At 47.1% G+C, this 12,556-nt stretch overlaps 1 long non-coding RNA gene across 1 annotated transcript; it reads left to right on the top strand.

Annotated features, from left to right (window-relative positions):
• The first annotated feature begins 7,368 nt into the window (after positions 1-7,368).
• Positions 7,369-11,712, top strand: LOC109145927. Its single transcript, XR_002047636.1, has 3 exons — positions 7,369-7,645; positions 8,344-8,597; positions 11,432-11,712. It is a non-coding gene; the product is annotated as an uncharacterized LOC109145927 (long non-coding RNA).
• Positions 11,713-12,556: the final 844 nt, after the last annotated feature.

Below are 12,556 nucleotides of genomic sequence, written 5' to 3'. Positions count from 1 at the left end.
TGGAGATCACCTTTGTTTTCAGACCCCCTTCATCAACACCTTTGAGATCTCACTCTTGACAGATTACGTGGCCAAAAAAATCTTATCAGGCATGATAAATGGATTCAAATGTTTGTATGATTGCTGCTGTCTCTGCTCCCTTGACCTAGTAGGACTTTCCATGGTGTCCTGGATCTCTGCAGGTTGAGCTTCTCTGGCTCTTTCCCAGAGTGAGGAAGGCAAAGTGAATTTGTGTCTTTTGAGAATCTGAAAGAACCATGGGAAGCATGAGTTGTATACACTGTTCAAACTCCAGCATTCCTGCAGGCTGAAGCCTTGGGTAAAGCGAAATTTGTCCCCTGTCCAGGTGGGCATGTCAGCCCTGCTGACAGGCACCCTGAATTAAAGTGGGAAGGGTTGGTATTGGCTAAAAACCCCAGACAAGGCCTGGGAGGCTGACACAGCTCTGTAAGTAACACTGAGCACTAGATGAACAATGAAGCCCTTCTAAATTTGCTCGAGTGAAATCAAAGGTAACTGAGGTATCAGTCATGGCCTGCCTGAACTGGAATATGTGTTCTCACAGCTGTAGGCACTGGAGAACCCACAGGCTGCTCCCCTTGGGGATCTCTTCCCCTGTGTGGAGGTTGGCCATGGAGGAGGACTGAGCTGAAGAGATGTCTTGGTGCAAGTGCAGGAGCACAAATGTGGCAGCCAGACCTTTGGGTGGGTAGTAGTCAAAGCAAAGTTCCCCTTTAGCCTGTCTGCTGGCTAAGGCTTGGCTGGAAGTGCAAACATAACCCAGTTGGGGTTTGTGTTTGTTTCTAGTATGGCAGTAGGAGATTTCTCCTACTCGATAGAGGAGAACTTGCTGAAGGATTTTACATTGCACCCACTCAAATTCTTAAAAATGGGAAATTAATATAGATTCAGTTAATAGTGTGCACTGGTGATCTTTCTGCCCATGGACAGGGAAGAGACTTGTGTGCTCTCACATTTGAGTGCTCTTCACACCAGATGCAAGAGAAATGAAGTTAAGAGCATGACCTCCCTGTAAGGACAATGTAGTCCTCGGTTTGGGTGGAAGCAGAACTGTACTTCAGAGACTGTTTTGACGGCTGTTGGTCTCAAGTGGGCTGTAGCCACAACAGATATAAATATTCAACTTTTTCCCCATTTTTCTGTGTTGCCTGAGGATCTGAACTGCACGACTCATGTTTGGGCCCCAAGGCTGCAGAGGGGCAGATAGGGGCCATGGGGAATTGTGCTGGTGGAAATCTGCCAAGGACCAATCCTTGTCATCCAGATGTGTTGAGGCTGGAAGAATTTTTCAAGTATATTCTGTCAGCTGTATGTGAGCCTCATCCTTTTAGGTGACAGTGGCCATAGTGAGGTGGAATCCTGGCTTTGTGATGTCTTTAGGGACCCCCATTCCCACTGTGAGGGCTGGGGAGGTCAGCTCCTTCCTAGAAGTTTGCTAGTGGCACTATCCCAGAGCTCTGCTTGGTGCAAAGACTAGCATCAGGAGCTCTGGGATCCCGGACTCCAGCCCCACACATGATCACACTTGGCAGCTCTGATCCCTCCTGTATCTACAGGATGGTGTCCTTTTCCTTATCTATTTCCTTTCTGTAAGTGCTTTGGTCTCTGGGTGCATTCAGTGCCAAAGCCAGGTGTTCCCAGATAGGTTTTTTTTTCTCTTGATGTTGCAAGTATCAGTTACTTTGATGACATGTTGCGAGTTTGCCTTAAAAATATTGATTTAGTTGAGGGCTGGTGTTGCAAGCAGGCAGGAAGATGTCCTGGTCAGCTTTTAAGCACTTATAGCTGTATACCAGCAGCTTTCCCAGGAGAGCACACCCGCTCACCCACCCCAGGATGTGCTCTCCTGCCTCCTCCCTGCGCAGTGGTACAGGGGCCAGGCTGAACTGTTACCAACACCTCATCCGTAGCTAAACTACAGCCAGCTGCTAATAGGTTCCAACCAGTGTGTCTGAGCACAGGACAGCCATGTGATCCCTGGGTCTGCACAGCACAAGCAGTTCATGGTTTTTGAGGTGTGACGAATTGATCCAGTGATTCCTGGTCCAAACCCTGTAACTCCTACTTGACAAGAGCATTTTTTGCTTTGAAGACATTGGGACAGGGAAACTCCTCCACTTCCTTTGGAAGTTTGTTCCAGTGGTTAGTAATTCTTGCTGCTAAAAATGTGAGTCTCATTTCTCACATGAACTTGGTTGACTTTTGCTTTCCATTGCTGCCTTTTGTGCGGGTCTCATCCAGCGTGAGCAGTGGAAATAAGCCAGATGGCTGAGAGCAACTCAAGTTCAAATTCTAGTAATCCTGCAAAATTTTCTAGAGGACTGCAATTTATTTTCTTCAGAGAAGTTATGGACAAAATATTCTGCAGCAGCTGGTGAGAAATAAACCTTCTGACTTTAAAGAATTGACCTCCACACTCTCTTCTCTCTCTGCCTCCAAATCTGTTCTGCAATCTTTTACTGCAGCTGATTAAGAGGGAATCCCCTGCTGGAAGAAGAAACTGAAATAGAAAAATCCCTTTTCAGGAGTAGGCACTCTATGGCTAATCAAGCTGGGACTGCATTGTTAGGAGGAACCTTTCATAAAACAGGCCCACAGCAATGCACAGCAAGAGCATCTTTTTTAGTTCTGCAGAATAAGCAGGCTGGCAGCTTTATGTAGAGATGCAATCCAATTCTTGTGTTTGGGAGCAAAAAGAAATATGCTTCAATATGAGTTTAATTACAGTTGTTTTTATAAATCCTTTGCAATGCACATTTCAGCTAAAACAACCTTGCAATTAATCTTGTAGACAGAGCCTGATGTAAACAAAATCTGATATAAAATCTATCTCTACTTCCATTTCTTTTCTTGAACTCTAATCTAAAAAGAGAAGGAAAAACGGAGCTGAAAGAGAGCCTTTCTGTATCTGGACGTTTCTTGCAGTGCAGTCCTACAAGCCAGAGCTATTAGCATTCAACAGCAAGGAAATACCACCACAATCATTGCCTCTTGATGAGCTTCATCTCCCACTGTCCTGTGCTCACTGGAGAATTGATGGGATGATACTTGACAGCACTGCTCTCACAGTGTCTCCTAATCCCAAACGTCAGAGTCAAAACTCCTGTCAATAACTCCTCTGGTTTTTCTCTAATATATCCAGCTGATATGGGTGCCTGGGAGGACTGGGAATCATTTTCAGCCAAGTGTTTAATGAGTGTCCACCACCAGAAAGGGTTTATTTGTGGCTGTGTGGCCACCTCCTGCACTGAGCTCAGCCTGTCACATCACCTCCTGCCTCCCCAGACAACATCTGCATGGCAGCCAATGTGACAGGCTTCACTGTGCCTTCTCCTGGGGTGTCCAAAATGATCCAACTTAGGCTGACAGCTACAACGCACAAGAATAAATATGTATTGTGACGATCCTGTCAGTTGTGACTGGACTGGAGAAATGTCTTCTGCCTAAGTGCTGAATTTGCAGACAAAGAATTGAAGCTGAACAAATGGATGAAATTGCCTGCTGAGAAAAATGATAGGTGCTAAGTTGTCCTAAAGCCTGCCTCCAATTAAGTTCTTTGGGGTTGGCTTTTTTTTTTTCTTCTTCTTTTTGGTTGTGGAAGGTTTTTTTGCACATTTGTGTGCTTGTGTCCAGGTACAGCCCCCTGGAGAATGTTTGGATCAACCTGTCCAAGCCATCATTTGGTGTGATACAAAACTGCTTCATTTCTGGCTGGAGGAAGGCATTTCTCACAATAGTGTCAAGACTCTCTCCAGATCAGATGCCTGTGTAGCTCCCTGAGCTCCTCCCTCTCCACAATGAATTAAGTCATCTGTGGTTGCGTGTTCTTGCCTTACTTTAGACAGTGCCACAATTTTTCCCTTATCTTCTTAATTTCAACCCTTTTTGTCTTTTTTAACCAGAGATGGTGAAACAAAGGGTCTTTTCCACCCTCCAGAAAGGCAGTCAAAGAGTCTTTCTCTGTCACTGACTGACATGTGTGACTTGACCTGGAAGAGATGGTCCTGTGTTTGGCTTTGGACAAGGGTTTCCTCCTCCTCTCTGCAGGTCTGCATTCAGAGGGATGTTTGAATCTTCCCCATAATTCCTGTCTTGGTTATCTTGGTGCATTACAGGAGGCAGGAGTTTCAGTATTATTGGAGGGCAGAAACCATTTGTAGAGAGCAACACACTGTGCATTGTCCTTTGAAACCAGCAGAGCACTGCCAGCAGCAAAAAGCTGGGGAATCATAGGTGGCTTTTCCAAATATCAGGCCCCACTTTTTCTCTTGTGCACTAGGGTGGATATGCAACGCAGGAGACTTTAACTTAAATGCCAATATGAGTATATTCATGTCTGAAGCATCTGAAGTGCTTCTCTTGTTGAATAAAGCCCCAACACCTCCCACTTCCACACTGTCCCAGAGCACTTCCTGCTGAAGGCAGGCAGCTCTAAGCCCTGATCACTTGTGCCTGCAGCTGACCAACCCACTGCACCAAAATCCAAAGTGTCTCAGACGGGGAGAGTGGGCTTTGGCTGCCTCTGGCCCTTTCCTGGTTTCCAGCTCTTTCACAGGGTAAATTGAGCCTTTGTCCTGCTCAGCATCATGAGGCCAAGCTCCTGCCAGCAGGGACAATGCCCTCTTGTTAAGGAATAAGCCTGTAGGAAGGGGGCTGAGCCATGCAGCACCTTCCAGCACCAGCCTCTGATCTAAATGGTGCCAAGGTGGGTGTTAATGGAGGGAGGGATGCCTACCTGCTGCTCCTTCTGGGCACTGATTGACCCTAGTATCCATCTGCCCCATCTCCTTCTTGCAGGTTTCTGTCCCCACAGCAAGAGTAGCAGAAGCAGACACATCTACCCCTTACCTGGTGTGGTTTTTTTTTTAAACCTGGGAATTATCTTAAAATAGAGCCACCTACACCACACTGAGGTGAATGGCCAGCATGAAGCAGACAGGCAGATTCGTCTCTCTGGGCTTAAAGCTGCAGCAGGGAAAGGGCAAAGAAGGGCCAAAGTGTGAGCTGGTCAGGTTGAGGCCTCTGGAAATGTCAGCATAACCTGTGTCAGAGAGAAATTCCACAGTCTTGTCCCAAACCTACAGTAGGTCTGCACTCAGCAGGGAGGACTCATCACACCTCTGCTCATGGCCCCTGCAAGGAGCTCTGTGCTGCTCCAGGACAGCCTGAGGAGCGGGCTCAGGCCCACAGCGGGAGAGGGGAGCAGATACTTAAACCTGCCCTTAAGAATGACACTGGGGTATTGCCAATATGCAAATAGCTCTTGTGTGCTCTCCCTGCTGCAGTGAGGGTGATTGCCCCCTCTTTAATAGGAGAAACTCTCACATCAGGAGAAAATGCACAGGCCATCTTGTCTCGCTAACCTTGTGACAAAGTAGAGTCACCATATGGGAAAACCAGGCTGAGCTGAGATTCTCCAGGCCTGTCTCAGCCTGTTACTCCCTTCTGTGGACCCTTTGTTGTCACACCACCAGAAGGGAGCAGGCAGAGGTAAGCCCTAAGAAGCTCCATTGTTTGAACATCTCTCTCTGCTTTCCCTCTCTGCTTCTGGAGGTTTGTGCTCAGAGGTGTCACACTGTGTGTGTGCTTCTTGGTGGGACACATATGTGGGCTGATGGTCTTTCTGGCTAGCTAGAATGTACAGAGGGTGTTGCTCTGATCCATGGGGAATAGGTGTGGAAAAGAGAGTTCCTGTCACCATAAATTCATAGCTCAATGCAGTGACAGGCATGGCCCCAGGAGCAGACTTGCAATATCATAAATGTGTTTTATTCCTGGAAAAGCTTTAGTTGTTCCTTACGAGTAGGCACTTCCTGGGGTTGTTAGGATAAAAAAAGGAGTGGCAACTTGAGCAGCCTGTTGTCTGTAGGCTCGAGTGGTATGCCAGGAACGCCACCTCTGCACAGTGAACAGTTTCTCTAGGACTGACCTCCCTTGGTGGAATGGTTTCTAAAAGAAAACCTGGGTTTGTGTATCTTTAAGCTCCTTGGGTTCAGGTGCCCAAGATCTTTCTAAATCAGTCCAAATATATATTTTTCCCCTTCCTGGTAGATAAAAGATGTGTTGTAAACAACTGAAACTGTCAGTGGTTCAGCCAGGAAGATGTGACAGATGTCCCTATTCCCAAAGCAGCACTGCTGAGGTGGAGGCATGTCCCAGTGACCAGCCTTCCCAACTGGGAAACTGCCCCTCAAGCCACACTCCTGATAACAGCACTGCTTCCCAGAGCACTGTCTCTTAAGGGGCTTCTGAGAGATCCCAGGGATGCAGGAAAGGAAACATTCATGTCTGTGCCATGCTTCTGGAGGAGGAGGCTGGTGGGAAGAGAGATGAGCAACTGGCATGGAGGCTTACTTTGCCACCCACTCCTAAACTGGACTTCCAGTATCACTGAAAGCAATGCTGGACAAATGTTCTGGCAAGTGACAAATTGTTTCCCAGCTCAGCCCCATTCTCTTCCCACCTTTTTTTCCCTGTGAGTCAACTTCTGCCTACACAGATGCTTCCAGAGCAGCCTGAATGCCCTCTTCGTTGTGCTCTGATGGGATGGTGAGTTTGCACTGAGGCACATTTTCTTCCCCTGGATTTCTAGATTTTCCTGCATGTGGGCAGAGAGCAGCATGATGCTGAATGACTGAAGTCCCTGCTCACAGTTCATGAATAATAAAGACTGCCAAAGCTTGCAGCCCCAAAGCCACGTTTTTGTGGGACCCCCAGCACACAGTCAGGCAGCAAACAGCTGCATTGGTATGAAATGTGATGGTTTTGTGCTGATCTTCAGCCAGAGGTTGCACTCCACACCCCAGAGCTGGAGGAAAGGATAGTGATAGATGGTGCAGCCCCTCCAGCATGGAGCCCCTTTACTGGCTCTGCTGGGACCTTTCTGCTGATATCTTGGCAAAGGAAAGCAAAGCTGGATCTGCTGGGTGCAGAAGGGATGGAGCAAGCAGCAGTTTACAGGGGGAGCATTTTTCTCATGCTCTGAAGGACTGGCTGTTACTTTCTTTATCAGGATTGTAAGATGGGACCCTCTGCTAGCTGTAGGCTATAAGGTAGCCCTAGAGATCCTTCACTCTGAGCAGTCTCTGTCAGAAGGGTCATTTCCCAGGAGAAACTCGGGAAGGGCTTGGCTTTGAAGACTTTTATTCTCTTTAATAAGCAAGAGACTCTTAATAAACTTGGAAATCCCCCTTTTAAATTTGATACATTGGCCTCTTCCAGACTCCCAAGCCTTCAGGGAGGAAGTAATAGCAAGTGGGATTAAATGGGCTTGAAGCTGAGGGACCAGAGGACTAAGGACCTCAGCCCTGCTTGCTGGGGTGCAGTTTGCACACCGATGGGCAAGGCAGTTTCTGGCACGAGAGTTCTTGTGCAAGAGGCTATTTGCTATAGCTGCAGAGGAAATCAGCTGTGTCACCCCACAGGCTCTTTTCTGTCAGTAGGAAACTGTGGTGAAGGCTCATATTATACGCAGCAGCATTGTATTGGCAAGGGTTTCCAATACAAAGTTGACTTAAAAGAAACCAAGGTGCTGCAGTGGTACAACTGTGTGTTTGATAATACCAGTACAAATCATCACTCATATCCTGCTGGTCTCAGATCATGTTCTTCCTACAGGACAGAGGTGAGCAAAAGCATGGCAGGTATCATCCATTATTTTTAACTCTCCTATTTTTAAATGAATGTCATTGTTGTTGGTATTTACTTCCATTTTACCTTACCTTAAATATAGCTCTGTATTTCAGGGGTTAGTGTATGGTACCCTCTTACTCTGCTTGTGAAATACAGGGGTGGAATGTAGTCCTACTGCACGAAACACTTTGGTGCAAAGAAAACTAAAATGAGCCCAAAGTGATGGGGGAGGTTTATTTTATAAAGATGCTCAAGTGGGCTCTGCCACCAAAAGGATACAAAGTCGAAGCCACATCCTGCTGGCTTGGCTAATCCATAAAAGAGCTTTCAGTGTTTTCCCTTGGAGTAACAGCTTTAAATTTTAATAAGCTGTAGTGTACTTTCACCGGATGTAATAAGCTGATGCAAAGTTTAAATGGGGTTAAGTAAGTAGGAACCTAGAAGAAAGGAACATAAAAGATGTAAACTATTTCCTCTCTTTTACAAGTTTGTTTCACTGGGTTTATTTTGGGAAAAATATATTTCATTCAAATTATTTATTTTTTTGTTCTCTGGACGATTCAGTGTCAAGGGAGGGAGGGAGACAATACTTGAAGTAACCACAGAGCAACTTGAGCAGAGAGGACACTCAGTAAAAAGAAATAAATTTATCAAGTTATTAATTCGGGTTATTTTGCCATTTAATTTTAGGACGGTTACCAAGTCACAGGCATGTGTGCCTGAACGTGACCCACATAATCCTCTAAAACAAGGATTTGTAGGAAGACTCCTTGAAAGGTCATCCAGCCCACCCGTAGCCCAAGGCAGGATCGATTGTGTGTAAGTTTTTGTGGACAGAGATTTGTTGAGCCTGTTCCTGGAGCCCTCAGCCATGGAGAACTGCACCCTGCAGCCACAGGGAGCGACCGCAGCGCCAGCACTCCAGCAGCTGTCCTGGCTTCCCTGTAAGCCCATTACCCGTGTTACTGCTGGGAAAGGGGAGCTCTGCTTTATCTGCTTCCCCTCCACAGCTCCGGTGGCTGCAGCCTCCCCCAGCCCACTGGCTCCAGCCGCTTCCCCTTTCCCCACAGCTGCCTTCTAGACACCCAGAAACACCATCTAAGATGATATCCAGAGGGCAGACCAAAGCCAAGATCTACTTTCTGCTTGTTTTCTGTTCGCAAAGGTGGGATAAAGAGCTTTTTGGGCATGGGATGTGCAGTGCCATGCTTGTGCTGGAGTAAGTGAGGTCGTTTATAGTCTGCACCATGACCCACTGGTTGCCCTGCCCTGACTGCACCATGCCTGGGGACCCCTGAAAACAAGCAGGGGCTGTGAGGTGGGAATTTTTCTTGTTACTGGCAGTGCTATAGATAACAGGGGTGTGGGGGGTTTTACTGAATGTGTTTGTTTGCTTATATCTGTGTAGCCTACTGAAATGGCTCCAAAACATTCTCAGCTAAAAGCATGAGCTGTTCCATTTTGGGCTTAAAAAGTCATTTCTGTACCCAGGAGCTGTACTCATTCTCAGTGGAGTGGGCATAGTAACACACACTGTGCAGTGGATTATACTTATGTGATTATAGCCTCTAGGCAACCTGGTGCTTAAGAAATGAGTCAGTCAGAAAGACCAAGGCAGAGGGAATCAGATTCAGTGATGATAAGATTTGCTTCCAAAAGATCTGGACCGAACTATACAGCATTTCTTCAAGATATGCTTGTCCTAATATCCAATTAAACACCATATGTAGGAATATTTTATGTTACTTGGTGTCTCACAACAGTCTAAAGAAGCAGTAACCACACACAAGGACTTGCAGTATGACAGGTTAGTTGGGTATAGAAAGGCAGGAATAGCTGGGAGACGTGAGTGAAAGCCCAGCCAGGCTGGTGATGGCTGTGTTAGTGCAGGGAGATCTGCCAATGCAGAATAGGAGCAGGTTCCTGGGAAATACATCCAGGAAAAGGGAAGAGACAGGATGAGAAGGCAAGAAATACATGCAGGGAAGCCGTGGCAGGAAGAGAAAAGAACAAATGAGAACTGGCAAGTTGATAAAAGAACAAAAGGGCTTTGTCTCACATTAAAGGCAGCTAACTACACAAATCATTTTCCCATGTAAGCAATTACTGCAGCTACCCCAGGGATAGTACGTGGTTGAAAATGGGAAGATGGGTTCTTTACATTCATAACTGGGTCTGGCAAGTGCTCCATCAATATGGCTCATGATGCTCTGGGCCATATCAGGCAAGCAGAGAAATTAAAACTTGATTGTGCAGATAGATGGATTCCCTCTTTTAAAAATTATCTTCCATCTGTATGCAGGGTTAAGCCACCAGCTAGTGGAACAGAAGGAACAGAGGCTTCTAAAAAGTGGCAGGAGGTTTAGTTCATTCCTCTTTCACTCCTGACTGTAGCTGTTGACAGCAGCTTACAGCAGTCAGTGCAGTCACAGTCACGTAGGCATGAGTCAGGTAAAAATCAAACTAAGACTGAGATTCCCTTTCAGCTCAATTTTCAGAAATGCTGAGTGCAGGCAACTCCTCTCTGTCTGACAGTGCTTTTCACCCTGTAGAATCAGCTTTTGGCAACAGGTGTTCTGTTGAACTGAGAGAAATTCGTAACGAGATGAATGATCATGATCTGATCTTAGATCCCAGACTTTATCTCATGAATGCCCAAGTCATGACACCAATGAGGTCTCAGCTTGACAAACTCCTATTGCCACTGCTCAGCTGACCTTAGCCCTGGGTATAAATTTAAGTGTCTTGCAGCTCTCCATTTACTGGTACAAACTTATCTCACTGCTTGTCCTGTAAGTGTTTTGACATCAGCCACTCCAAAATTAGAAACTGATGATATGGAAAACTTAATAACATTAAAGGAATGCCAACCCATCTTCTCTGCTGCCTTGTGCTATGCTTTGTTCATCTGAGGAATTTCTTGCATTTCACAACCAACAGGAGGATTTTGGTTCAGGATTGTGCCCCAGCAGGGATATGATGAAGCTCAAGCTCCAGACTAGGACTTCATGGCACTTATTTACTCTCTGTAACACCTCCCTGACCTATCTCATGTATGATCCTTGGTCTGCCTTCTCCTCCGTCTCCTTTCCAGGAGCTCACTGGCTTTCTCTCACCTTTGGTCTCACTGAGGTTTGGTCTTAACTCTTTGGAGTTGCAAGCACATTTGTAACACGCAGCACAGGCCGTCCCGTGTCTCAGCTGAGGCAAGTCAAGCCCTAGAAACTTGGCTGAGCCTGTCTCTTTTGCGTCCCAAGAAATGGTGTTCATTTATTCATGTAAGCCCCCTTTTAAAGCTTCTTTTGAGTTTTATTCTCTCCAAAAGGCAGTTTGGAGAGAATAAAACATCAGGATGTTTTATTCAGATATATAACAGATCCTTCAGGATGCTGTTCCCTGGGGTGGAGGTCCAGCCGCACCCCCCAGGAACTGGGGCCACCTCTCCCCAGCTGCAGCGAGAAAGTTTCCCTTTGCAGCACTGAGAACAGGCAGAAACAAAGAGCCTGGAGGAGGTGGGGAGGGGAGAAGGGAAGAATGAGCTAGGTTAGGGGAAATACAGCCTGGAAGAAAAGGAAAGGACCAGCTGATCTGAAAGCCCCGATAAAAGCCCAAGACAAAGGCTGAAAGAGCCTGGGAGATTATCAGGGGGAAGCGGGAGGAGGAGCAGAGAGATGCAGCAGAACCTAAGTGGGAATGATGTAAAATGCTGCAGGGAGGAGGGGAGTTTCCTACCTAGAGAAAAGAGTGGTTTAATTTACTCAACAACTTCCATTTACAGGAATCGAGGCCCTTTCTCTCTTCTGACTGGGAGCATCTGACAAATGAAGGAGCTGCTCCAGCAGGAAAGAGTATCCATGTCCATCCCACAGCCCTGACAGCTTCAACCCCGATTGCTCATCTGTTTCCAAGTACAACTGAGACATTTTGCTGGTGGGCAAAGAAGTCAGGGACACTGCATCCAGCACCCTGCAGCAGAGGAAACATTAGTACTGCTGTTGTTAGCCTTGTTATTTTCTCCTAATAAAAAGGTGGTCATGACTCACTCCATTAAGAAACAAAGGCAGAGCTGTAATCTACTGAAAGGCAGTTGTTTGGATGCTCAGCATTAGGTGTGTAAAAGGAGGAAGGTCAGCTGCAGGTCAGGTCTGATGATATAAACCCTGCCACCAGCACAGGCCAAACTTCAGGTACTCTCCAGAGAACTTGTTTTCTGAGCTGGGGTATTTTGCCCCGGCTTCAGAACTATCACTTCAAGCAGGAGTGTGGAGGGGAAAAAAGCTCTCTTTCTCACCCCTCCACGTTTCAGTTGGGTTTCCTGAGAGGAAATGATACTGTGACTGCGCTGGCCCCCTCCTTCCTCCCCGGAGGGAGGAGCACGCTAGCATCTGCCCACAGCACCTCTTCCCCTCTCTATGCCCCACTGGGACTAGTTTGCCAGCTGAGCTGTTACTGGGGTCTGAGTCCCAAGGGAAGCAGGCTGCTTCTCAGAGAGGAAGCAGCAGCTCCTGAAGCTGGGGGCTGAGAGGCAGGAAAGGCGGGTTGTGTTCAGGTGGTGTGGAGGTTTCCTGTGTGAGCAGGACTAGGTCACACCACCCCTGCCCATGCCAGATTTTCCATCTAGTCCATGTGAAGGTTTTTGGCACAGCTGTGGTGACCCAGTTCTGACGGGAACCGTGCTGGCACGTGGGTCTCCCCCAGCCATGAGGCTCTGACAATGCCCAGCTGCGTCCCAGGGTAGATGCAGGGAAAGGGAAGGAGTCAGGCTGCCGTGATGGCAGTGGCCAGGTGAAGACAACACCCACGCTAAGATGCGCTGTGAACATCTGCCCCTACCCACAAGCTACTTCTATTTTTGTTCCACCTCATACCCTGGCTGACTCAGAGGAGGGGAGTGGGGGGGGGT

This window comes from Corvus cornix, chromosome 6 (assembly GCF_000738735.6).
Source record: "Corvus cornix cornix isolate S_Up_H32 chromosome 6, ASM73873v5, whole genome shotgun sequence".
Lineage (NCBI taxonomy): Eukaryota > Metazoa > Chordata > Aves > Passeriformes > Corvidae > Corvus > Corvus cornix.
Note: the sequence above shows the minus strand (reverse complement) of the source record. Positions and strands in the feature narration are given on the sequence as shown.